Below are 25,131 nucleotides of genomic sequence, written 5' to 3'. Positions count from 1 at the left end.
TCACATCTTGCTTCCACCTGCTAGACGTGCAACGCAGAATATTGATTCATAGCGTATGCCAAACTATAACAAAACCACAAAAACTATAAGTGGTCTTACTGAAGACAAAAATGGTTTGTCGTTCTTTTTCTTTGTGTCGTCTTTTTTTTAATATTTTATTTAGTCATTTATTTATTTTGTTGTTGAGTAGTGTGTACATCACCCTTCCTGTCCCGCTGCATATCTACATAAAGAAATTTTTTTTTTTTTCTGGATCAAACGTGTAGACCTACAGAGTTCCTAACGATGAATTTCGAAATACAGTACAGCTAGCGATGCTCACGGGACCCCTACGAGCGCCCATATTCATGCTAAATTTAAGCCCGACAACTCTATACACACGATGTAACAGGCATATGTATAGATGTAAATACTGACAGCACCGCTAAAATTTATGTAAGACAGATAGATAGATACTGATCGATTGATATATACGGTAGATAGAAAGACAAAGCGATAAATAGATAAACCGATAGATTGATAGATAAACATAGGTAAATATATAAATTGACAAATACAGACACATAGATAGATGAAGAGATGGATAAACAGATGGGCAGATAGATAGGTAGAGAGAGAGACAGGCAGGCTGGCAGGCAAAGATAGACAGACAGACAGACAAGCAGGCAGGCAGATAGACAAACAGGAAGACTTAACAATGGACATGCATCATGGAAGTTTAAGGATTCAAGTGGCTCGGAAAACAGAACAGGAAAGTTGATGTGAAAAGGTAGTTTGATTGTTTTTTGCATATTTTATTTACTTATTTATTTTAACGCTAGAAGCAAACTCTTCCATATTCAGGAAATTGAACTGAATGCTCCAACGTTTGCTCTGTCATCTGTTATCATCCATATGCATTCCAAGCGCGCAAAAATAATAATATTCTGGTAAAGGTTGTGTCCCAGGCAGTTAAAAGAGTTCCCCAGTGGTGGCTGTGGATAGTTTTATGTTAGTTTAAGTTAGGTCATGTAAGAATTAGATTATCCTACATGGTCCACGACTTGCTGAGAGAGGACAATGCCTTCTGGGGTGACATTACGGATACAGCAGAAGCCAGGAATGTTTGGCGAGAGTATGTGAAGGGAGTGATGGTGGATGTTACGATAGTTTAAGCAAGCTTAGGTTATGTTTACTCGTTATTTTGTGGCTATGGAAACCAGACCATTGCGATGACGACATTTCAAAGGTACGGGTAACAAAATTGCGAGAAGTGTGGACATTTTAAAGTATAGAGACGCGACATTACAAATGATGCTCGCCGTAGAGATCGAAGGAGGTAAATGATGAGCAGGAAGTTATTGGGTCGCTATTCAGTGGCAGAGGCAGTAAGAATGAGGTGAAGGATTATAAGGGGATAAGTATGCTCAGTGTGGCGGGATAGGTGTAGCGTTCTCCATATTGAGTTTCTCTGAAGGAAGCAATACCAGTGACTTGTTAGGTTGACTTGCTAAGACGCTATTGAGTGTAGAAGACCCTGATGGCATTTGAAGACTGGCTGACTGATTCTAGCGACGCAACAACGATGTGATATACTGCTGTCAAATTGGAAGGAAATACTAAGTAACTACTACTATCAATCACCAGAACCATTTATACTATCATCTCCATCACCACCAACACACCAACACACTACAATTCACTATCACCACCACCACTATCACCACCACCACAACCACCAAGACAGGTATTACATGAATGTCACACTGACCTTTCCCACGAGTCCCGGCAGGTGGAGACTCGTCCCTACCTGGCTGATATTGTCCCGTGATATGGTGCCGCGGAGGACTGCCAGGTATGAGAGAGAGAGAGAGAGAGAGAGAGAGAGAGAGAGAGAGAGAGAGAGAGAGAGAGAGAGAGACAAAGGCTCAAAATAAGATCACCATGACGTAACCAATTTTGTCCCGAGAATATTATAACGACAAAATCCAATTACTATTTTTAAGCAGTGATGAAAGTGTGTGTGTGTGTGTGTGTGTGTGTGTGTGTGTGTGTGTGTGTGTGTGTGTGTGTGTGTGTGTGTGTGTGTGTGTGAATGCGAGCGCGTATGCATGGCTTAAGATTTAATGAAATTTCCATTTTACATAAGCACTGCACTCCGGCATGTGAGCGTGAGGTTGGCGCGAGCTTGTAAATAAAGGAGTAATGAAGGAAATAATTATGAACGCACCAAGCAGCACAAGAAGCGCCGATGAACCACAATACTGAACACTCTAATGGCACGCCGGCTGAGGAGCGACCTTCCAAAATAATAGAATAAATAAAGACGTCACTAAGGTCGTTACTTGACGCTGCGTGGATGCAAATGATACACTACGCCCCAGTAATTATGTCTCAATCACAGAGCGTAATAGGAAGCCGGTAGCTCTTAGTCTGCAAATCAAGCATTCACTCCTGTTTCTTTCCCTCAGCGTGGCATTGTCAAGCATTGTGCGAGATAAGAAAAATGCACTATTTTTATCCAGGTTTTGGAGACACTCACGCTTTTTTTTGCTGACTGTCATTTCATATTTCTTCCCCATCATTTTGAATTGAAGCAGAAAGAGTATTCATGTGCCACTTGTACTCTTCTTGATTAAAAAACTGAGTTTACGACTGTGCGATACGAGTGAGGGAACCCTGGTGAGAAGCTGGCAACCGTGGTTAAAGGTGGCGTTACTAGATATACAGGATACAGCAGCGGGCATGAGGGGTGAGGGGTGAGGGGTGATGGACGGGTAGACTCGCCTGGGATCAGGAATCGGGTGTTGGTGAGGGTGGTGCAGGTCTCGGTGCACGCAAATGGGGGGAAGGGAGCAAAGCTATTCACTTGCAAATGTGTGTCTGCGTCTCTTTCCTCCTTCTATCAGCGTGTTCACGGCGGCGGATGATTTATGATCTGTTTTTCGGTCTACATTTTACACTTCCCACAGCGTTCATGTCCTACTAACATTTCGGAATTCTGGTTTTTAAAAGGCTTCGGTATTTCCTTTGTCAGTATGGTTGTGTTTGGCATGCTTTTTTTTTTTTCGACGCTTTTGTCTTTGTCCGTATGCGTTTGTTTATTTGTACAATACCTGTCTGTCTTTCCAACTGCATGTCTGTTATCACATATGTACGTTTGCATGTACTTGTGATCGTACAAATATATGTTTTTACTACCCATTTCCACAGTATCTACGTATGAATACAAGTGTACGAGTACGTATTATATGTGCATGTCTTGACTACATCTCTACGAACGTTTGTTTATGTGCCATTTCCTAGTTTAATGTGTATTCGCGTCCTCGTTTGCCGTCTACTTTTGTATATTTATGTTTTAGTCGCTGTCTGTCTTTGCTCGCCTGTCCATGTCTTTCACACTTTCTCTCTGCTCGTCTGACTCAGATTCTGTCATCTAATTTCTAGTTCGCCTATTTCTCTGTCTTTCTTCCTCCACCTTTTTCTCTCTGCCGTTTCCTTCCGTTTAGTACCTGTATTACTTTCTTCTTCCCCCTACTTTTCTCTTCTTTCTTACATCTCTGCCCCTTCCGTCAATCCTGTCTTCCTGTTACTTTTGTTCTTTCTTATTTCTTTAAGTCCTCGATCTTTCCGCCTGTTTGAAATTCTGACTGCCTCTTTTTTACTGTGTGGGGAGCAGGATGGACGCCTTCAACTTCTTGGATTGCTATGATTGGAGGAATCCGGTTGATACGCACTGATTTCCTCGCAGAGAGAGAGAGAGAGAGAGAGAGAGAGAGAGAGAGAGAGAGAGAGAGAGAGAGAGAGAGAGAGAGAGAGACTCCTTGCGGTTCTCTGTAAATTCCTTCTGTGATGAAACTGAACCAATTTTGTAAGTGAAAAGCGCAGAGTATTTAGTGGAAGATATTGCCGGGGAGTGAGATGCAAGGTTGCGGAGAGGAGAGAACTAGAGAAAAGACGAATAGAGAGTTGGAAAAGAAGGTTGAAAGAAGGAGACGGTCTGAAGATGCGAGACATAGAGGAAATTAAATCTATATAGTATGTTGGAAGTAAGTGGCTGAGGAAAACGAAGATTTATGGGTGATGAGATAGAAGAACACGAGGAAGGGGTGCGGGAGTGTTACACGTCGATGGAGGAAGATAATGTATGGTAAAGGAGGAAGAGTTGAAAGGCTAAATGCAAAGTCACAGAGATGGAAGGAAGGGCATGCAAGGTAAGATGGAAACTTGTAGAGGCTGAAATGATAAGGAGGCGTAGGAGATGGAATGAAATATATATTGGGAGGGAAGGAGGTAAGGGAATGAATATATGCATAGGAGGCGAAGGAGAACGTGGAGGGTCGCCTAACGCGTCCCACTGCCACCTCACTCAACTCTGTGATTATTGGCCCAGCAGCTGGTGGCCGTGGCCTCTCTGCCGTAGCAATTACCGCGGCCAGGCAATATTGGTGAATCCGTGCGGCTCCGTAATTCGTGGTTGACAAGCCCCAATATGCCCTGACCTCATCTGGACACCAGCAGGAGAGAATCGTCAGTAAATGGATGAGTTAACCCATAGTCGCTCCTCCTTGCGGCCGCCATTAAGAGATAGGAGTCAGTTAACAGTTATTTGTCTGGTGATGCCGCCCGCTGGTCGGTCGCTGCTCATCACAAGTTTCCTCGCCGGTAGATCAAGAGGTGTGCGATTATCACACAGTGAATGTGTCGATTAATCCGACAAGACAGTAACGAGAGGAATCAGTATCCGATAGTGGCGAGTAATGCCGTGGGCGTTCGACAGGCACGAATTGATGGCGGGAGAGGGGAGGAGCACGAGCACGGTACCCAGCCGTGGTGGCCGACCTCCAGACCCTCACTGTGGAGGGTCGCGGGGTTGGGAAGCTGGAAGGTCCTCGTGCTTCGCTCCTGCCAATCTCATGCTGCTTTGTGAATCAACCGCGAGTAGGATTCCAGGACGGGATTCAACTCAATTCACCCAGGCTCGTTCGGATGCAATGGAGGAGGGAGGGATTCCGGCCAATTTTACGACCATATTCCGTCTGTCACCTTTACTAGCCTCGCGATTTACAGGACCGTTAAGGAATTAGTCGAATTCGGTAACAACATGATGGAACCCAGATTGTTGCGCCGCGCCTTCCCCTCACAGATCCTTTTTAATATTGAAGATCAGGGTGTAAGCATTTCTGGTCACACCAGCTTGGCAGTGGAGTTGATCACGCGCCTCTGCCCTCGCTACTCCTGGACGAGGAGATAATTGGCTGGGATCATAGGGCCTGCAGTCAAGGGGGAAAGAGAGCCTTACCTGCCCTCTCTTACCTGGTACTCCATAGTATGCTGATAGTTTTGTCGAGCGCTTGGAGTGTCTGCATAACGTTTTGTTTGGTCGTTCGCTGTTCCTTCTGCGTTGCTGCTTTATAATTCAGCGTTTAGTTTTCAAATGTCATTTATACGTGTCCATATCAGTGCAATGGTTCTGGTTACGCTAAGTTCTGGATTTCCAAATTTATACCAACGTGAACAGACAAGTTAGTACACATCAGTTATCACCGGCGGTGAAACACACGCGAAAAAAGAAAAAAAAAATTATATAATAATAATAATAATCTCTTCCCAATACTGGTAAAGGAATTCCAACACAAATTAACAGGAAAATACAAGCTAACTTAATTTTCTTTATCCAGAATAGTGCATTGATGAATTTTACATCGGGTGGAATCTGAGCTTACGCACACAGCAAGGTCTCGAATCAGCCATGGCAAGCTCATCGAGAAATGAATATCAGAGGCAGCCTCGTGCAAGATGAAATGTGGTTTTGCTCCCAAAAAAATGGAACGTAATGGGTCTTTACTTATCGCACCCCAAATGATTAGAAGAAGCGAATTTTCACGTTAGCAATAAAGATTTTACTATATGCCTTATAGTCAATCATTATCTGTTTGAACAAACTGATGACAATTTCATTATTTTTGCTGTAAAAAGCTTAATGCAAATTACGTCCTCACAAGTTGTCCATTTGTATATGAAGGTTTGCATTTTAGAATAAAAATGCATTTTTACAATTATATTTGTGTATACAGATTTAGCTGTAAAGACCTATTAAAAAGACACGATTACGAATATCTGAACAAGTACAGTTAACTTATTTACTGTTTCTTACAATAAAAAAAAAAAAAATTCAAATAAAAAAATCTAATTCTCCAATTCCCATAACAAACCTTCCCTCAAGAAATCCAGGCTGCAGGAAAGCCGTGAGACAGCGGGAGGCAAACAGGGCTCGTACAAATGAAGAGGATGGATGATGCTATGTACTGGTGACCGAGCTCTTACATCACTATCAGGCAAAATAGGAATGAAAATGGGGTGCAATTTTGTGCAGTGGGGTGACTGAGAGGACCGGCACGCCAGTAGGATATCTAGAAAAGCAGCAACCATAAAAGTATAGCAGAAAAAAAATGACACGTGCAGCGGACTTGAGGCTGAATAAAAAAAGCTACTCATTAAAAAGCTCGCTGATCTAATGAGAATAACCTTTGACTTTACCCTCTCTAAAAGTGGTGCACGCGCGGAGGCCTCACCGACGCGAGAGCTGCACTTCATAGTGCTGAGGACAGGCAAGGCCTCTGCATAGACCAACATCTGAATGAAGACGAAACGAAACTCTGGACTCCATTCATGCTCATTTAGCAAAAACTGGAATGTGCAGCCAGGATTTTCTGACAGCCTGATGAAGTTCTGCTGAGAAGAGAAAAGTGCTGTGGTCGAGGGAAGAGCGAACTTATGGAAAGCCTGCGTAATGAAGTCATTGAGCAGGAGCTGTCCATTTTTCCGTGATGTATCAAGTCTGTGGTTTACATAATTTCCGCTAAAAAAAAAGTCACTAGTAAAGTAACACATAACTTTAGGGCGTCACCAGCTCGACACATGTCAGGCATTAAGGTCAAGTAGGAACATTATTAACAAAAAGCATGAAAACGTTGTTAATACGTGACACGTGTACTACGTAGCACTTCCACCACTACAGGATTTAAGCGAAAAACATAAGTCCTGTAGCAGAGCAGTGATAGATCAGCTGGAAAGGAAAGTTGGAATGGAAGCAGTCGTGCAAAGCAAGGGATAGAATCCGTATCCACGTATTTGTATTCACGAAATTCTGTGCACATTTTCATCCCACAATTTCTAAAAATATTCCCACTAAGTCTAAGGTTCACCGAAAGAAAATTAAAAGTTTAGATTTTAATCACTGCAGTAAAAGAATAAAAAAATATATATATATATATATATATACATAAAAATCAGACGAATACACGCGTTTTGCTTTTCTTTAATGTAATTTCGAGGTTAAAAACTGGTTTTGCGCTAATTTGCTTCCACGCAGCCTGTGTTTGCCATTTGTTTGTTTTTCAGCATCCTTCAGTATACTCATATTTGGGTGGTTAACTGTGTGTGTGTGTGTGTGTGTGTGTGTGTGTGTGTGTGTGTGTGTGTGTGTGTGTGTGTGTGTGTGTGGTTGGATGGGTGGGTGGATGACTAAATTTTCTTAGGATCATATTCCAAATTAAAGGGCATTTCTATTTTCTTTTATAAATGCAATAATTTCAGAAATAAGTGGTGTGTGTGTGTGTGTGTGTGTGTGTGTGTGTGTGTGTGTGTGTGTGCGTGCGTGCGTGAGTGGGCATTACCTCTTCCTAGGAGTCGTGATTTAATTTATTCTGTTTGCATAAAAAAAAAAATAAAATAAACAACGATTACCATGAAAACATAACCAAGAAAAGAATGAGTAACGAAAAGCCGTTTGGAAACACATTGGCGGCACAGTAATGCACGCGCCATTTCCTTGCACACCAACTTTTCCTATTACGGCTCCAATCAGCACATCTCCCAATTTCCTGTACCTAACTTCTTTTTTCTCTCATCACTGATTAGATCTGGCCAGGTAGCTCAGGACTGCCGCCAGACATCTTAAAGTTGGACTCTCGGAAAACAGATCTCTCTCTCTCTCTCTCTCTCTCTCTCTCTCTCTCTCTCTCTCTCTCTCTCTCTCTCTCTCTCTCTCTCTCTCTCTCTCTGATTCATTCACAACCTTATTCAACTCCCACCCAGCTTCTCCATCACACCATTCATTGCTCTTCGCATCCTCACACCACCAAGATGGCTGTTTTTTACGCCACGATATTTTCGCTGAGGGAGCAAGGAAAAGACTGAGAGAGAGAGAGAGAGAGAGAGAGAGAGAGAGAGAGAGAGAGAGAGAGAGAGAGAGAGAGAGAGAGAGAGAGAGAGAGAGAGAGAGAGGGAGAAGAGAGAGAAGGAAATCTATTGAACAAGGGTAGATACTCGTCAATTTACTAATACTAATAAAAAAAAAACAGAAATAGATCCAAACCCCCCTCCCCCCCACCTATTCCTCAAGTCGACAAGGAACAGATCGAAGACAGTGAAGGAAATGTGTACAAGCAAATCTTAACAGTAAAAAAGAAAAATGGACGAATCTACCAGACTACATTACCACAACTACCACTACTAGTCCTGAAAATTGTCAAAATTCTTTTCTTCATCTTTGTAATGACCACGGGTTCTGCCACACAGCATCCGTGATGAGAAAATAATTAAAGTGAAATCCTGCTTTCCAGAAATACTAAGCTAATATAGATCTCAATTATTTTGTAGTTTTCGAGTTCTGGATGATTTTCTCACACACGTGTTGCGCCACTGTTCTTTGAGTTTCAAGATGCTTCCACTTGTTAACTGTCAAAGACATATATTTGGAAATGTCCTTTAAGATTCATTTTATTGAATTAATTTAGCATTGAAAAGTTTAAATTATATCCCTCCAATTGTTCATTCATGGAAAGAAAGCATGTGTAATCGCTTTAATCTTGCCTATGAGACACATTACACAACGGGGATTTTGGTTTTGCTGCTCGCCTTTGTAATCCTTCAAGGTAATTTGATGACCTGATCTGCACCATGTATTCCAGACGTGGCCTCGCGAATGTTGTGTATGTTTCTTAATACTTCTGGCAATTTGTGATCAATATATCATGACATGAAGCTTAACATCACATGTGCTATTTTTCCTGAGCATTATGCACTCATCTCTCACTTAAAAAAAACAGAGAATGAGTTTCCTAAGTCTATGCTTGACATTTTTTTTTATAAAGTTTGTCATTACATTGAAATACATCAAAGTTTCCACGACTAAATAATAATTATTGTAAATCAACATTAAATTCTCTCCAATTTTCCCCATCGTTCCAGTTTCAACCCTTGTCTATAATCCTCATATCATCCCTCTTTTAATCACCTTTACGTTTAATAGAAAATGAGGTTTATAAAAGAGAGACAAGTAAATAAAATTATTATGCTACGCCATACACAAGCGGTCAATTTGCATTTACGGTTAGAAAACACTAACACATGAGGCACCTGGAGGGCGTTGTATGGTGTTATACCCCTTGTATCCTCTCAGAGCATTTCTCTTCACATCCTGCAGCACAAAGTAGCGAGGCATTAAGGTAACAATACGACATCACAGTAGTCACCCTTCTATCGTCACTCCCTTGGGACAGACAATATTTCAGAGTTACCCGGTGATTTACGAAGGTATCTTGTGAGGGTCCTGAAGGATGTGGAAGGAATGAGTAACAGGTGATACTTGTATGAGATGAATGGGACGCAAGTGAATGAATGTACGACTGGATGGACTAAATATTGACGAATTGTGTGCAATATGAATATGAATTTTTCAGTGTCATGTCACGTGAATTCCTGGGTATTTGTATCATATGGCTTATTTTATCTTGTACACTGCCCTACTGACCCAACAGTAAAACAGCACCGGCCAAAACGTGTTTCTCTTAGACGACAGCATAGAAGGATAAACAATAATATATACTTTAATGTACTAAATATGAAAATAATAACAGAGCCTGATGGTCAAGCATCACATGATACAGCGAACGTTAAACTCGTACAGTGAGGGACTTATATTTATTACTGAGCTCCTTGTGGTTCGAAGCAGGTTCACCAACAATATTTACATCAATTACATGATTTCTATCTTTAAATTTAATATCCTGCACATCTTATTCACAGCAATCCGAAGACTGAAACAAAATTACATCACAGGGACATCACTAAAGGCAATCACTAAAGACAATCACATAATATATAATATATATATAATTAAGGACGTTGTTCCAGTCTACGCCTACACGCTATTAGGTATATCAGCAATTAACACTACACTTACATTCAGATTACCAAAGACTGATGTGGACAATGAGGATCGTCTCCAGCCTTGCTCAGGATTATTGTCATTGGAGTGCACTGTAGTGAGACGCACGAAATATACTGCAGAAATTGTGAAACTTCTTGTGAATACTGAGCTTTGCCACTCAAGTTTGGGATTTTCTACAACTTTTATTCTCTGCTCGATATTCTAAACAGCTTTTATCCTCTATTCGATATTTTACTACTCAACCACTTACAACTCGCACCAGTAACCTATCGACTTCCATACACAAATCATTCTATGCTTATTTGCAAGTCAACTTTGGTTCTGGATTCATCGATGTTTACTTGACACACAATCCCCACAACATCTACTGTGCATACTTGAAACCCCACCCCCACTCTTCTGGTTTCGATAAATTGATGTCTTCCCTAAACATTTAAAAACCTGATAACAGTTCATAGCTTACGTTTTTCGCGTCCTGAATTCAGTCTAAAAAATACAAAGCTATGAATAAACATCAGTTTCTCCAAACAATTTTTGCTGGTTTCCTCACTTTCCTGTAAACTCATCCTTGCCATCTATCTCACTGCCTCAGCTCTAATAATGGTACCCTTACTCTGTATATCACTTAAAAAAAAAAAGAGATGGACCCTTACACTCTAATTGACTAGCTTCAGTATTTCACAGTCCGCCGCAGTGTTGCATCTCTTGCTGTCTTTTGCCAATGTTTTCAGGCTTGCTGCTCTCCTGAACTTGCTAACTGCATGTTCCCCACCAACCCTGGGTAAAGTTTGACCACGCAGGGAGCGAGGTACGAAATCACAAGACCGTAAATCTTCCTTCCTTTGCTCTCTCTCTCTCTCTCTCTCTCTCTCTCTCTCTCTCTCTCTCTCTCTCTCTCTCTCTCTCTCTCTCTCTCTCTCTCTCTCTCTCTCTCTGTGTGTACGTTATTTTTAAAAAGTCGTCCACATATTGTTTCACACATATTCGCCCTTGTTGCGTGTTTTATCAGGCATCCTCGGGTTAGCCTCCTTACATACCCTCTAATTTCCTCCTTCACGTTTACTTTAGTTCTTTCTCTCCTTCCATCCAACAAGCTTATAGACAAACGCATTACCGGGCAGAGGGGAGAGGAGGATGAGGGAATAATGGACCTACTGAGGGAGAGGGGAGCGGAGAGTGAGAAATCGTTAACCACTTCGCTCAACAACCTCGGCCAGTGCCTCTTCAGTCGGCCTCTCGTCTTGGGCAACGCACTCACTTACACTATCCAATTCCATGTCAAGATTTTTTTGCCTCTCTCTCTCTCCAGGTATCTTCCAGTTCTACATTTCTCTTATGTGAAGTTAACTGTGCACTCTCCTGCTGTTTCACTTCATTCCGGTCTGATTTGTCTGCCTCTTTCGCCAATTTTCCTACATCACCTCTATTTTTTCGAGTGGGTACGGCGACGGAGGTGATTTCGTAGACTAGCGTTACGAGGGAATATGTTAGTTTCATATCGATTATCAGTTGGAGATGTATGCTAAGTACTGCCATCGTAGCCATTTCGATACATTACTGTAATAAAAACTGAATGTGAAAATTACGTAGACAATTTCATCTTCCTTCTCCGCGTCCCTCTCATCATCTCACCAGCGCCACCCTTCCGTGTGCAACGCTCTGAAGGGCTACACTCATGCCACTTAACCCAGGAACTCCATCTATTGATATTCACTCCGCTATGAACAACGTCATTAGCCACTTCATGCAATTAGCCTTAGCCTCTGCCGACAATTGTTGATAATCGCTCTGTAACACGCACACTAAGATGCGATGATATTCATGAGGACGATGCATTCAATTCTGGGTTTCTCACACTATTGTTATTACCATTGTTACGCCATGGTCTCCCCGTCACCCTTGCCTGTCACTCGGTGCTCGCGTCCCGTATGCAACACTGGCTTTCCGTGGAATGTAAGTGATCTGCTTGTTATTGTCGCTGGTCATCCTTAAATCCTGCTTGTATCCTGTTTGTGATGCGCTGACCTATAACGGATGTTCATTCACCAGACTTTTACCACGAGTTTCTGGAATCATGTCAATCCTGTCCGCATTAGAAGTTCCATAATTTGACTTTTTCTTCAAATCGTGATGGATGAACTGTGCCGCCTACAATATATTTTCCCTCCAGCCACGCATGATCCCCTTTCATGATCCCCTTTTAATGTCCGTGAGTCGGGTTCCGCTTCCTGGGAAAGGAAAGCGAATGACACAGCCCTGCAATGCCTGTGATTACACAAGAAAATATCGCTGATGAACACTAAACTGCGTAACGAATATCACTAGTTAATTTGAATAATTTAATTACTCATGCATATAGATTAGTACATACATATTATTCACATAAAATGGTCATAGAACATAATAGAATGCTTTTCCATTATCTCCCTAATGAATAATTCTTCAGTGAAAATCATTCCAGTTCAAATCAATTATGATCATAAATATAACTGCAATTGCAATCAAAGACATCTGTCAGGAGCGATTATGCGAGCGGGGTGATGAATCTGTTAAGGCGGAGACTTCCCTTCCGCGAGCTCCCCTGCGTGGTGCCCATCATCCATTACCACGCCGTCATCCACGCATCCCGTCACCGCGTCCTCCCCTCTCACCACCGACTTCTCCCCTCACTGGTTCCTCCGTCAACTTTTTTACCTCTTTCCTCTCCTCTGTCAGCATTTTTCTCTCACACTATCCCCCTCTCCCCTCTGTCACCACTTGTTATTTTCCCTCACTTTCCTCTCTCCGCCTTCTCTCCTCTCTCCCTTATGACCTCTCCCCTTGTGTATCCCCACGGCTCCCCTAAACTTGCTGGCCATCCCCCCACGCTCCCCTGGGCGCGGGATCTCGTTAGCTTCTTCCAAGGCGATAGAATTCCCATCAGCAACACAGATATTAAGACGGGAGATGAGATGACGGCAGGGAGACAAAAAAAAAATAGCACCACGCTTCATAAGATCTTAATGACATTTAGGATGCGGTAAAATTCTGGAGGAAAGACTTCACCGCGGGAAGACGAATAATGGCGGCTTTTGTCTCCACCTGAGGGAGGGAGTGTCAGAGGGAGAGCAGATGAATGAGAAGAGGACAGAGGAAGAGTTGTGAGTGCGTGGGTGACAGAGAGAGAGAGAGAGAGAGAGAGAGAGAGAGAGAGAGAGAGAGAGAGAGAGAGAGAGAGAGAGAGAGAGAGAATAAAAGACATAGAAGAGCTGCAGGATTCCAAGACGGAACACTCAATGGGAAAGAATGAAAAGGAAATGACAAGCACAAGCTGATCTAAAGAACTGCTGCCCACTTGGTCTGCAGTTGACACTCTCAAACAAGATGAAAAAACAAAAAAATCACTCAGGCGAATGATGCACTCAAGGCAATTACTCTCACTTAATTTAGCAGTAAGAAAAGAAAGAAAAACAATGTGCAAAAAGAAGAGCAAATGGATTTCAGGAATAAAAGAAAGTCCTGCTCCATCGAGCATGAGTAATCCTTATAACTGTGAAGGTGTGTGTGGGTGGGTGGGTGTGTGCAGGGGCTTCTTCTGCTCTGCTTTCCTTTTACTTTTTCTATACGTCACAACGTTTCAAAAGATGGGATACTACGCCATTCCCGTTTACAAGAAATGGAAGTTTTTTTCTTTTATTGCACTATATAAATTAATCTTATCAAGGGAAAATGTGAGTTACGCTGATCACGAATAAAGTGATCGTGGAATAACCATAAAATCAAATATGAAAAGAGTAAAAAAATTCTTTGAACAAGCAACGTACCTTTCAAAGCTATAGAAATTACTTTTTTTCTTTTTCACGTGAAAGAAAACTCGCATTTAGGCACAAAAGTACACAAAAGCCCGCTCACTTGTCACTTCACTGAAAGAAAAGTTTTTTTTTCTTTTAATATTGGCTAGTTTATTTCGGAGAATTTCATTTTTCTCTTCAAACAAGTCAAGTCACAGTAAAGGGAAACAAAAACATGTATACATTCATCCATATTTTTCCTCCTATTCTTAACACTCCCTCGCCAAACGCTATTGTGTTGCTGTAAAACTTCCATCCTTAATAAAGTCAACAAAAACCAACACCAACAAACCAAAGAGTAAATGCAATACCGGATTGAAACTTAATTACAGAAAGAGGGTGCAACTCCCCGAAAGATAAAGGTAAACCATTTTACAGACTAAGTCACATGAATAAAGCAAAAGTAGAACACGCAAGAACATAAGAGAGAAGGAAAAGGCAATTACAGAATATGTGTCCAACTAACTTTCACAGGCTGCTGTTCAACGCGGCTAATTAACGTCTTCTCTTGACTTTCTTTCCTGTTCTTTCTTTTACTTTCCACATCTTTCACTTTCTCTTTTTCTTCACCTCCTTCGTCATTCTTTTCTTTTTCCCTGGATAATTTTTCACGATTAAAAGCCACCAGTAAGAATAAAAAAAAAAAGAAAACAAAGAAAACGAGGCGTAGATGCCAAAAAAAAAAAAAAAACGTATGAGTAACAAAAAAAAAAAAAAAAAAAATGGCCTAAATAGCAAATGAAGAGGGTGAGGAAAAGGAAAAGGTCCAGGAAGAGTTAGAAAAGAGATAGCAAAAATAAAGAAAAAAGACCTAGACGTCAATTTAATTAGGCAGGTGACAGACAAGTGAAAGGGGAGACTTCGACGAACACTGTACAGTACACTATGCACTCCTAATATACATAAAAGTCAGGCCTTTCTCCGTCCAGGTTCATTTTGCTGCTGCCATCTTCCACTCGTTTTATTATCGTAATTTAGACTTAATTTTTTCCTCTCATATGATACATAGTTTTATACGAGTATATTTCAGTTTACTTAAGTGTCCCATTCAACTCTCGTTTTCCTTTAGTGCCCTGCTTTCATTTTCTTTTTGAAGCTTCCCTCGTTTGCAGATAAGAGAGAGAAAATTGATACAAAGACAGAGACGGAAAAGTGAAAGAGACTAAGATCGGGAAAGACAGGAGATAGACAGACATTCCATTAGGTTAGTAAACACAAAGACAGTTTGAATGACAGGTGTAAATGTTAGAAAAGCCAGACAAGGTTGTTGGTATCTATAAGTATCACTTGTTTTATTATTCCATTATCCTCCCCTCTCTACCTTTCTGTCCATCCCCCTTCTCATTCTCTCACTTCATCTTTCTTTCATCATTACCATTCCTTCCTCCCCAAAGTCTGATCAATTCATTTTTTCATTTACTAGGACTACCACTAATATTACTACCTCCTACCTCCTACCCCTTCCCCTTCCTCCTCTCCCTCTCTCTCTCTCTCTCTCTCTCTCTCTCTCTCTCTCTCTCTCTCTCTCTCTCTCTCTCCCCATTTCCAAAATTCCATTTAGTTTGTATATGGATGCCAGACGGATATTAGAGAGAGAGAGAGAGAGAGAGAGAGAGAGAGAGAGAGAGAGAGAGAGAGAGAGAGAGAGAGAGAGAGAGATACAAATACACTTATAGGAAAAAAAAAAGGTCACAGTTTGGCAGGTACACACACACACACGGGCTGTTAGCAGAGAGACTAACAGAGAAGAGTGCATTATATATGATGCTGAAAACCAAGTTCTTTATAGATCTTTCTAAAAATATCTACGAACAAAGAAGCTCCTAAATATAGTGTGACCTATACGAAAAATTCAAGTGTTCTGGATAACTCAACGCGTCTCCCTTTGATTTGATTATTCAGTAAAAAGAAAAAAAAAAAAAAAAAAAACCCTTTTTACTCTGTCGTCTTTGGAATTCGACAAATTTTCAATGAAAAATGCCCCCCCCCACAAAAAAAATCAAGCTTTTCCGCAGTTCTCTTTTTTTCAGATCTTACTGTTCTCCTTTAATCTAATCAATACAATGTGCCGTTTCCTCTCTACGAATTGTCACAACCTTTCTTCACAGTATTTCTTATTTCCATGACGGCATGCTGGTGGTCGCTGCGGTGCGGCTTCTCTTCCTGCACAACCTTATCTTCTGCACGTGTTTCGAGTCTTTCTTGTGCCACTAAAACATTAATTCACACACCTATGATAATGTCAGGCGAGTTATTCGGCAGAGAGAAAAAAAAATATATGAATTTCAAGGTACTGTGTTCGCATTACTCTTTAAAACTCGAGAAAGCTTCTGTCACGATAACGTGCAAACCACTGACAACTGTACACTCAATTATAACGCAGAACCAAACTCACTCACTCACTCTCTCTCTCTCTCTCTCTCTCTCTCTCTCTCTCTCTCTCTCTCTCTCTCTCTCTCTCTCTCTCTCTCTCTCTCTCTCTCTCTCTCTCTCTCACCACCACCATTACAACAAGCACATTACCACGACCACCAATCCATACACGGCAATTATTAACATTATGACCACAACTTTTCCCAGATGGAGAGAAGCGTCACTAGCACACCTTCCTCCAGTATCTGAGAGGCGCCCTTCGTCTCCCGGCGTTGAGAGGCGCGATATATAATCCAATACATAAAGAGAAAATATCGATAACTCCTCGTGGATATAATGGTCCTTTCCTCTTCCTCAGGCGAGCCATGAATTTTATTCCTCGATATTCTTGACGTAAATCCCTCTCCTTATGTTTCAGAGAGGCCGCAAGTTAACGCCTCAGCCTCCACAGCCTCTTTCCGTTCCCCTTCCTCCTCCTCCTCCTTTTCTTTCTTCTCTTCCTACTGCTTCACCTTCTCCTTCTGCTCCTCCTCCTCCTCCTCTTTCTCATTCTCCTTCTTCTCCTTCTCCTCTTCCCTCACCTCATTTCCCACCTCCACTTCATTTTCCACCTCCAACCACACTTCCACTATTTCTTCCTCTTCTTCCTCCACCTTCTCCTTCTTCTCTTACCCTCCTATCTATCATCTTCAACATCCTTTTCGGTACGGGCCTCATCCTTCAATGCAGCAGCTTATTTGGTCAGCTTCAGTGGGTGAAATACATGGGGTGACTGTTCAACGGTGGGAATCATGAAGTCTCGAGCTCGCACTAATAAGAGTCTTGCAGGACACGTCTCTATATAAGGACAAGTCAATATATGGACATGTGGACACCTGATAACACTTCTTTTTTGGGGGGACCATAATAGAAAATGAGAAAACGAGTCCATGTCTAACTTTTCGGAAAAGCAACTGAGTTAATGTGAAAAAAAAACAGATTATTTTAATATATACAACCAAGGGGGAAAAAAATGTAATCGGATAGAATATCATAAAACTGAGAATTCAACTGTGTGCGACAATTTTAAGAATTCCTTTGCAGCTTTATTTTCAACCATGATAATGAAGCAGTGGAGTCAAAAATACATGCGAATTCTCTACTTACTTGTATATATTTTTTAGATGCTATTAAAACTACGTAAATATGAATAGCATTGTAATCCTAACACAGCACGCCATCACAGACACCACACCACCACACAGACTGTGTGCGCTCTAAGAGAGAGAGAGAGAGAGAGAGAGAGAGAGAGAGAGAGAGAGAGAGAGAGAGAGAGAGAGAGAGAGAGTGAAAATCTGTGTTATGGCAAGGACAAATTTTCCAAATATATAAAGAAACAACACAATTCAACAACTGAATTCCAAAACTCACTGTACACAAACAGATCTCACTGAAGCTTCACCGGTCATAACCTTGCCATCCTACCATCGGGATACAGATTGTGACGTTAAAAATCAATAAAATAAACTTTCACACCATTCGTTAAGGATCAGGAATTCCTCCATTTCCCTCGAGCACTGCGCATCTAAGGAAGACTCGGAAGTGCACCACGTAACAGATGGTTCGTTTAGTCTTTCGTTCCTGCACATGACTCCGGCAATCGGTTTCCACGTCAGGAGTGCTGCACACCTTCCCTCAGCTTCCTTGGTTTCATACCGGCCACGGATGCTTCACTAACTTTGCCCGCCCTTCACCTCTACTACTACATTTCATCTGTTCACCCTCACTAGTTTTTTTTTTTTTTCTTCCACATATCTTTTTTTCTTTTGTACATCTGTCTGTTTTCGTTAATCCTCCACCTTTCGTTCGTCCGCCACCCACCAATGTATTTCATCCGTTCACCTAAACTAGTCTTCTTTCTTCTGAACACCTTATTTTATCAATACTTCTAGCCCATTTTCATTCGTCCATTGGTTCACTAACTTTCAAATCCCAAGAGCCACAGAAGGTTTTACGATACAAGTAACAATACCAGTAGAAGCAGCACTACCAGCAGCAGCAGCAGCAGCAGCAACAGCAGCAGCAGCAGCAGCAGCACTACCAACACCACAACCACCACCACCAGCCTCGGCATTTTATAACAGTATTGCCTATGAATTCATAAAAATTTATAGCCACATAGCTTTCAGCGAACGCTTTTAGCTACAATTTAATGAGCAAAACACGTGGCTAGTAGTCCGCTTACCAGTCCCTCACACGCCTACACATATCACCGAGCACTTGACTTTAATTGGCATATAACTCTTTAGTGTTTTCCGAAAACCAAATCAAATTGATATATTTTATTAACCACATTCTCTCTCCTCTCTCTCTCTCTCTCTCTCTCTCTCTCTCTCTCTCTCTCTCTCTCTCTCTCTCTCTCTCTCTCTCTCTCTCTCTCTCTCTCTCTCTCTCTTTGCACGCAAGAATTAGCATACAAAAATCCAGCACCCTTGATGTCTTATTGGCCACAGAAAAAACTGGTGCTAATTAGTGACAATCCCATCGGTAAGAGTCATTCTCAAGGTCAGGAACGTTTCTCGCATCCCGAAGATCCTGGCAAGGGAGAGAGACTGAAGAAGACACGAACGCCTGACATGATAATGGTAATAGAGGGGGAAGAGAGAATGAAAGGAGGTGTGAGATGAAGAAGAGAGACGAGGAAAGCCACAGAGAGAATATGAGACAGGTAGATAAATTACGAGACAAGAAACTGTCGAGCCATGAAGCGAGTAAGACACTTCTAAATATGAGGTAACGGTTTCTACTCTCAAACGTGTACCTCGACTATTTGCAACACGCTTAATTGAAGTTACTGGAGTTTACAGAATATCTTTCGATTCTACTGATATTTTTTTTAGAGGGGATCTGGTCATGGGCAACAAATGAGGCTGAAAAAAAAGTGCCAGTGCCCAAAGCATAGTCAAAATCTAACAAGGACACGTAATTAATGAGGGAAAACATCGATGAGTGCTCCACTAAACATCCCTCGAGCATCCGAAAACAGTAGTAATGAAAGCGCAGTAAGTTAACAAGACTATTTTCACGATTTTAATGACAAGTTACGAGAGATACGTGATGAATGAGGAAAAAGCATCAATGAGAGCTCCACTAAACATCTCTAGGGTTCTTAAAAAACAACCTCAATGAGAGTTCAAAGCGTTCAGGAGCACGAGCCAAAGAGTGAAGAGGAGTAAGAGTCCGTGCCCTCACTTCCCCGTCTCAGTGCAGACTGAAGACTTCCCCTGGGGCGCAAAAGAAAATAATTCCCGCACTCAGAAATAAATCCGGGCTGGGCGTGTGGTAGTGTCGGCCGGGAAACACAGCCAGCATAAATAATCCAGGCAAGATATATAACTTCCGAACCCGCCCCTCTGTCCTCTCTCTCTCTTTCTCTTTCTCTTCTCCTTTGTCATCGCCTCTCTCTCTCTCTCTCTCTCTCTCTCTCTCTCTCTCTCTCTGGTTCTAACCGCATGCAGCTTTATATCTCTCCTCTGTTATAGCTTTATAACTATCCTACACCCTCTCACTCCTCCTCCTCCTCCTCCTCCTCCTCCTCCTCCTCCTCCTCCTCCTCCTCCTCCTCCTCCTCCTCCTCCTCCTCCTCCTCCTCCTCCTCCTCCTCCTCCTCCTCCTCCTCCTCCTCCTCCTCCTCCTCCTCCTCCTCCTCCTCCTCCTCCTCCTCCTCCTCCTCCTCCTCCCTCAACCAGTAGTGATGATTGATTCCGTAGAAGAGAGCAGTCTTTTAGAACAGGGAACCACGTTATAAACCGATAACCTTGTTAGCTGGTACTCCCATGTTCCTCGTCTCTCTCTCTCTCTCTCTCCTCTCTCTCTCTCTCTCTCTCTCTCTAACTGCTGCGCTGTCCGTTTTTTTTTTCTCTGTTTTCCAGTTGCAATGGAATTCGTGCTAATCACGGCTATTATATACTTTTGTGGTATCTGTCTACTGACATTATCAATATTTATCATTATCAATATTTATCAATGTATCAATTTATCTATCTATTCATCAATTCCTAGCTATCCGTATAACGCTCTACATTATCTAATATCAGCATCACCATTAAGCACCATTATCATCCACACCAACACCATTTCTCATCACACAGTCATCATTATTACCATCACACTGATATTTTGAATTTCATAAATAATTATGTCAGTATAGAAATACAAGAATCTCAATTAATCGTCTAATTACCCACTTTTTAGGACGACCTCTCTACTGTAAAAAAAAAAAAAATGATGTATCATAAACCGGGAGACGAAAAAGTGCATGTGATTAGGCAGTAAATTGAAATATGCGGTCAGGAAGTGAAAATTTAGTTCGATAGGGTGTGTTTGACAACCTCATTACCAGAGTGCTGATGGCGGCCTTTTAATTTGCACATCAGAAGAGAACTAATCAAGGTGGTGAATTGTCTCACCAGGTTACCCCTTCCTCCTTGCCCATTCCCCCCTAGGACTTCGTGACGACTCCACCACCATCGCCACCACCACTACCAATAGCAGCAATAATAATGCAAGAACATAAGTGAACATGATTGAAATAAACCATATCTACCATAAACTGATCAAACAAATAGAAAATACATAATAATAATAATAATAATAATAATAATAATAATAATAATAATAATAATAAAGCAAAAGCTGTGTCCATATATATATATATATATATATATATATATATATATATATATATATATATATATATATATATATATATATATATATATATATATATATATATATACACGTTCTCTTAGGATTAAAGGGTGACTGACCCCCACCACTGCTCTCTCAGTTTCTATAACCTCCAGGGAGTGCCTATTGCGTCTGTCAGGTAACCATATAAGCACTTCTCTTCTAGCACACATGCATGGTAACAATTATTTTTCATTGCCAATTGTTATTATGACCCGCTACATCCTTCTCTTGTGTGTGTGTGTGTGTGTGTGTGTGTGTGTACGTGGATGACTGTAGATCGCTGTGTGTGATGTGTTTATATATGTGGATAAATAATGCGGGCATAGTTTCCATATCACTTTACATTTACGCACAATAAAGCAGGCGGCGGTGATTCAACAAGGGTAAATATAGGGTAGCAAACGCCGGGGGACACACACTGTACGTACTCATGCCTATAGTGCTGAGTCTCGCTGAAAGATAAAGATGCAGGAGTCAAGTGTAGAAAAAGTAATGTATCGGTTGTTTGTCAGTGAAAAGATACAAGGCGGGAGGAGACTACCCTATATCACCACATGAAAGGTGTGTGTGTGTGTGTGTGTGTGTGTGTGCGTGTGTGTGTGTGTGTGTCGCTAGATGTGTGGGTTGGCGGGTGAATGTGGGTCAGGTGAAGGCAGTGGAAGGCAATGTAAGCAGGCCGAGTGGTAGGTGGGGTGAAACGGATGTCGGGGAGCACTTGTTAATTTAGGGGAATGCGGTTAAGGGACGGGTAAACACTTGTCTGCTACACTTCCGTACACTGCAAAGGCGCCACGTACATAAATTGAGATCGACATCTATTATGACCAGTGCTTACGTTACTGGTTACCGTCTCGCCACATCTTCAAATTTGAAGATTTTTTCCTGTACGTAATTAAGTAATTCTACAAAATGCATAAGTATATGATTATTTCCTCTATGACCGATTCTATATCTCAAATGACTCCGCAACCTGCAACATGTTCATTACAATAATAATACACGTAATCCAGGTCATGAAACTATTTTTGCCAAACACAGTAGAGTATATAATTTCCTCATGTTAGTAACAGAACTCCTACTCGTACGTTATACGTAATTTATTATGTTAAGAATGCAGCAGGATGCCGACTGTAAACAAGTATTTGAAGTTACATATCCAAGCAGGAAAATCCCCACTGAATATCCTGTGCCGCGAGGAATGTTCCAGTACTTTCCGCGTCTATTACGACACGAACATTCAAAACTCCATCAATAGAATTACTCACTGTAGCACTCCCAACACTAACTGTACAATGTAAAACACCGATCCTTCTTGCCTTACCTGGAATGCATGGAAGAACAAGACATATAATGAAGTCAACACAACAAACTCACGTAAGAACAACTCCACCCGCACGAGGTTGGTCACTGACTGGCTCGGCCTCAGCAGACTGCCCAAGAGCAAAGCGACCACAAACTGAATCTGTGACGTCACCAGATTAGTCTTTTCAACGAGGTGGTTTCAGGGAGTACTTACCTCCCGAAACACGACTAATGCCAGTAATGACTAATGACAGTAATGATTTTAGATTTTCTCATATGGATAGCTTTGTTCCAGAAATTTACTAGATTCAGACGAACAGTTCAAAAGTAACTAGAGAGAGAGAGAGAGAGAGAGAGAGAGAGAGAGAGAGAGAGAGAGAGAGAGAGAATGTTCAATGGTGATTTTTTTATTGCTTTGCTGTGTGAAACCAATACAATCAGCTTGTCGGATGAATGCTTTGGGGCATATGATCCGGATGGAGTCGTCACTTGCCGCAGAAGTAACGAAAAACGTACATCATTGCGAATACACAAATAATCTTGTAAGAAAATGGGGCTTCAGTTTGGTAGGGGAAACATAAATAGACTGGAAGTTCGCCACCTGCTATAAGTTACATCGTTATATTGCTTTGTCTCACAGCCTGTCACCTTTTATCATTCAGGATCACATGACCAGCCAACCCATCTATAATTCGTGTGGGGTTACGATAGGTTGTGTTAGAATAGCTAAGTCATGTTATGGAATATAATGTAACTTATCACATCCCAACTTAATATAACTGAACTCATGTAACTTTCCTTGTCTTCCCTGGCCGGAGTGCTTGATCTTGTTTTCATTCAGTGCTTTCACTTATTTTTCAAATGTTTTTGTCTTCTTTTTTCTCAGTATTAGATGTTCTATTTTGAACGTGTGAGTAAATATACCGTGAATGTGTGCATACTCGTATTTATAGAAATTCATATTCATTTTCCGTGTTCGTCAGCTCGTTCCATTTCTCCCGCTTGCCTTCCTCCCAGTCATCCACGCCCACATTGCTGCGTCACCACATTCATTTATTCTTTCATACAAATCTTTTCTTATGAACCCTCCACAGCCTGCACCACATCATTCGACACACTGCCTTACCTCGACATCGCCTCACTTCCACACAAACACCTCCCCTCGCATCAGGTTACGCCACCACACCGTGTACCGCCGATCAAGTAACCTCTCCTATCCCTGCTAAGCTAAAGCAAACTCGCTCAGTACGCTTCCCTTAATTGGTTCGGCGATTACACCTTGTTTACTGACCGCGATTCAGTCGGTGTCCTAATCAATAAAGCAGACCTCGGCAATATGATATGACCCCTTTAAGTATGATAATTACTATGACTGGCGTTCCTGCGTTGGGTGATCTGCTGACGTACGCTAGGGAGAAAGGAGGGGGAGAGGGAGGAAAAGAGGGACTTGCACTATAAAACTCAGAAATATGAAGGCAGAAAATGCAGAATATTTCATATAAGTAGATTTGGCGATAAGAGGGAAGCTGGTGTGTGGGTTTGTGTGTGTTTGTTAATTCACTCAGCTCTGGAAAATCAAATGTTGGATAGTGTGTGTGTGTGTGTGTGTGTGTGTGTGTGTGTGTGTGATAGAATGTGAGTAAAATTCAGCTTATTCGCATTCTGACATGAGCAACAGTTGAATTTATACATATGAACCGTTGTGTGCATGGAGCTCATACAACACTTCACTAGGCTAAAACACACACATACACACACACACACACACACACACACACACACACACACACACACACACACAAAAAAAAAAAAAAAAAAAAAAAAAAAAAAAAAAAGAACCAGAACCAGCTACATAAAGAAAGTAAAATCACCAATATAAAGAAAAAAGTTAAGAAAAAAAGCAGGTAAGGCCACACTCCGGGACACGCCGTAAAACAAATCAGCAGGACGGCAGGAAGAAAAAATAATAATACGATAGGAAATACTCCGACCTGATAGTGTCATATAGAGTCTTGTAATTTCCGCATTGCCGCCGAATCGAGCCAACTCAGGGTGATGTCAGGGGAGATGTTACTGGAGGTCACTGAAAGGTCACTTCGAAAGGAGGGTTTATTTCGGGAGACAGAACTGGGGCATGGTCTCCTCGGCGCCTGGACAGGAAATGGGTTAGTAAAAGAAAATGCATGCGTGTAAAAATATGAAATGCATTAAATAAATAATACAAGAAGTAGTCAAAGAACGTGGAAAGTTACATACATAGGAACTAAAAGAAGCATGTGTATTTTGCTCACCTTATAATAAATCAGATAGAAAAATTAAATAGAAATAAATGCATGTGAAATATATAATACAGTAGATAAAGAATACAAAAAGTAGTCAAAAGAATGTGAAAAGTTATATTCACAGAGACTAAAAGGACTACGTTTGGTCTACCTCGAAAAAAAAAGGAAACATACGTAAATGCTTGCAAAATATGAAATACATTAGATAAAGAATACAAGAAATAAAAAAAACGTGAAAAGTTACATACAGAAATTGAAATACATATATGTGGCTTGTCAACGTTGAAATAAAAAAAAGGAAACGAGTAAATACATGCAAAATAAATAATACATTAGATAAAGAACATAGATTAAAAACAAAGGAAATAATAAAAGGCTGCAGAAATAGGAATCCAGA

The 25,131-nt window shown here is 41.3% G+C and overlaps 1 long non-coding RNA gene across 3 annotated transcripts in view; it reads right to left on the bottom strand.

The window, feature by feature from the left end:
• The window catches only part of LOC135115062 (uncharacterized), a 39,561-nt gene extending 16,907 nt beyond the window's left edge, over positions 1 to 22,654 (bottom strand). The window contains exon 1 of one of the 3 annotated variants that reach the window (XR_010275788.1): positions 22,525 to 22,654. This is a non-coding gene — a long non-coding RNA (uncharacterized LOC135115062). Of the gene's footprint in view, positions 1 to 22,471 lie in introns of all 3 variants that reach the window. The other 2 variants (XR_010275786.1, XR_010275787.1) reach the window with 2 other exon arrangements.
• Positions 22,655 to 25,131: the final 2,477 nt, after the last annotated feature.

Source organism: Scylla paramamosain, chromosome 28, assembly GCF_035594125.1.
Source record: "Scylla paramamosain isolate STU-SP2022 chromosome 28, ASM3559412v1, whole genome shotgun sequence".
In the NCBI taxonomy this organism is placed as follows: domain Eukaryota; kingdom Metazoa; phylum Arthropoda; class Malacostraca; order Decapoda; family Portunidae; genus Scylla; species Scylla paramamosain.
The sequence above is the reverse complement of the archived record's forward strand: the minus strand, read 5'-3'. Positions and strand labels throughout refer to the sequence as shown.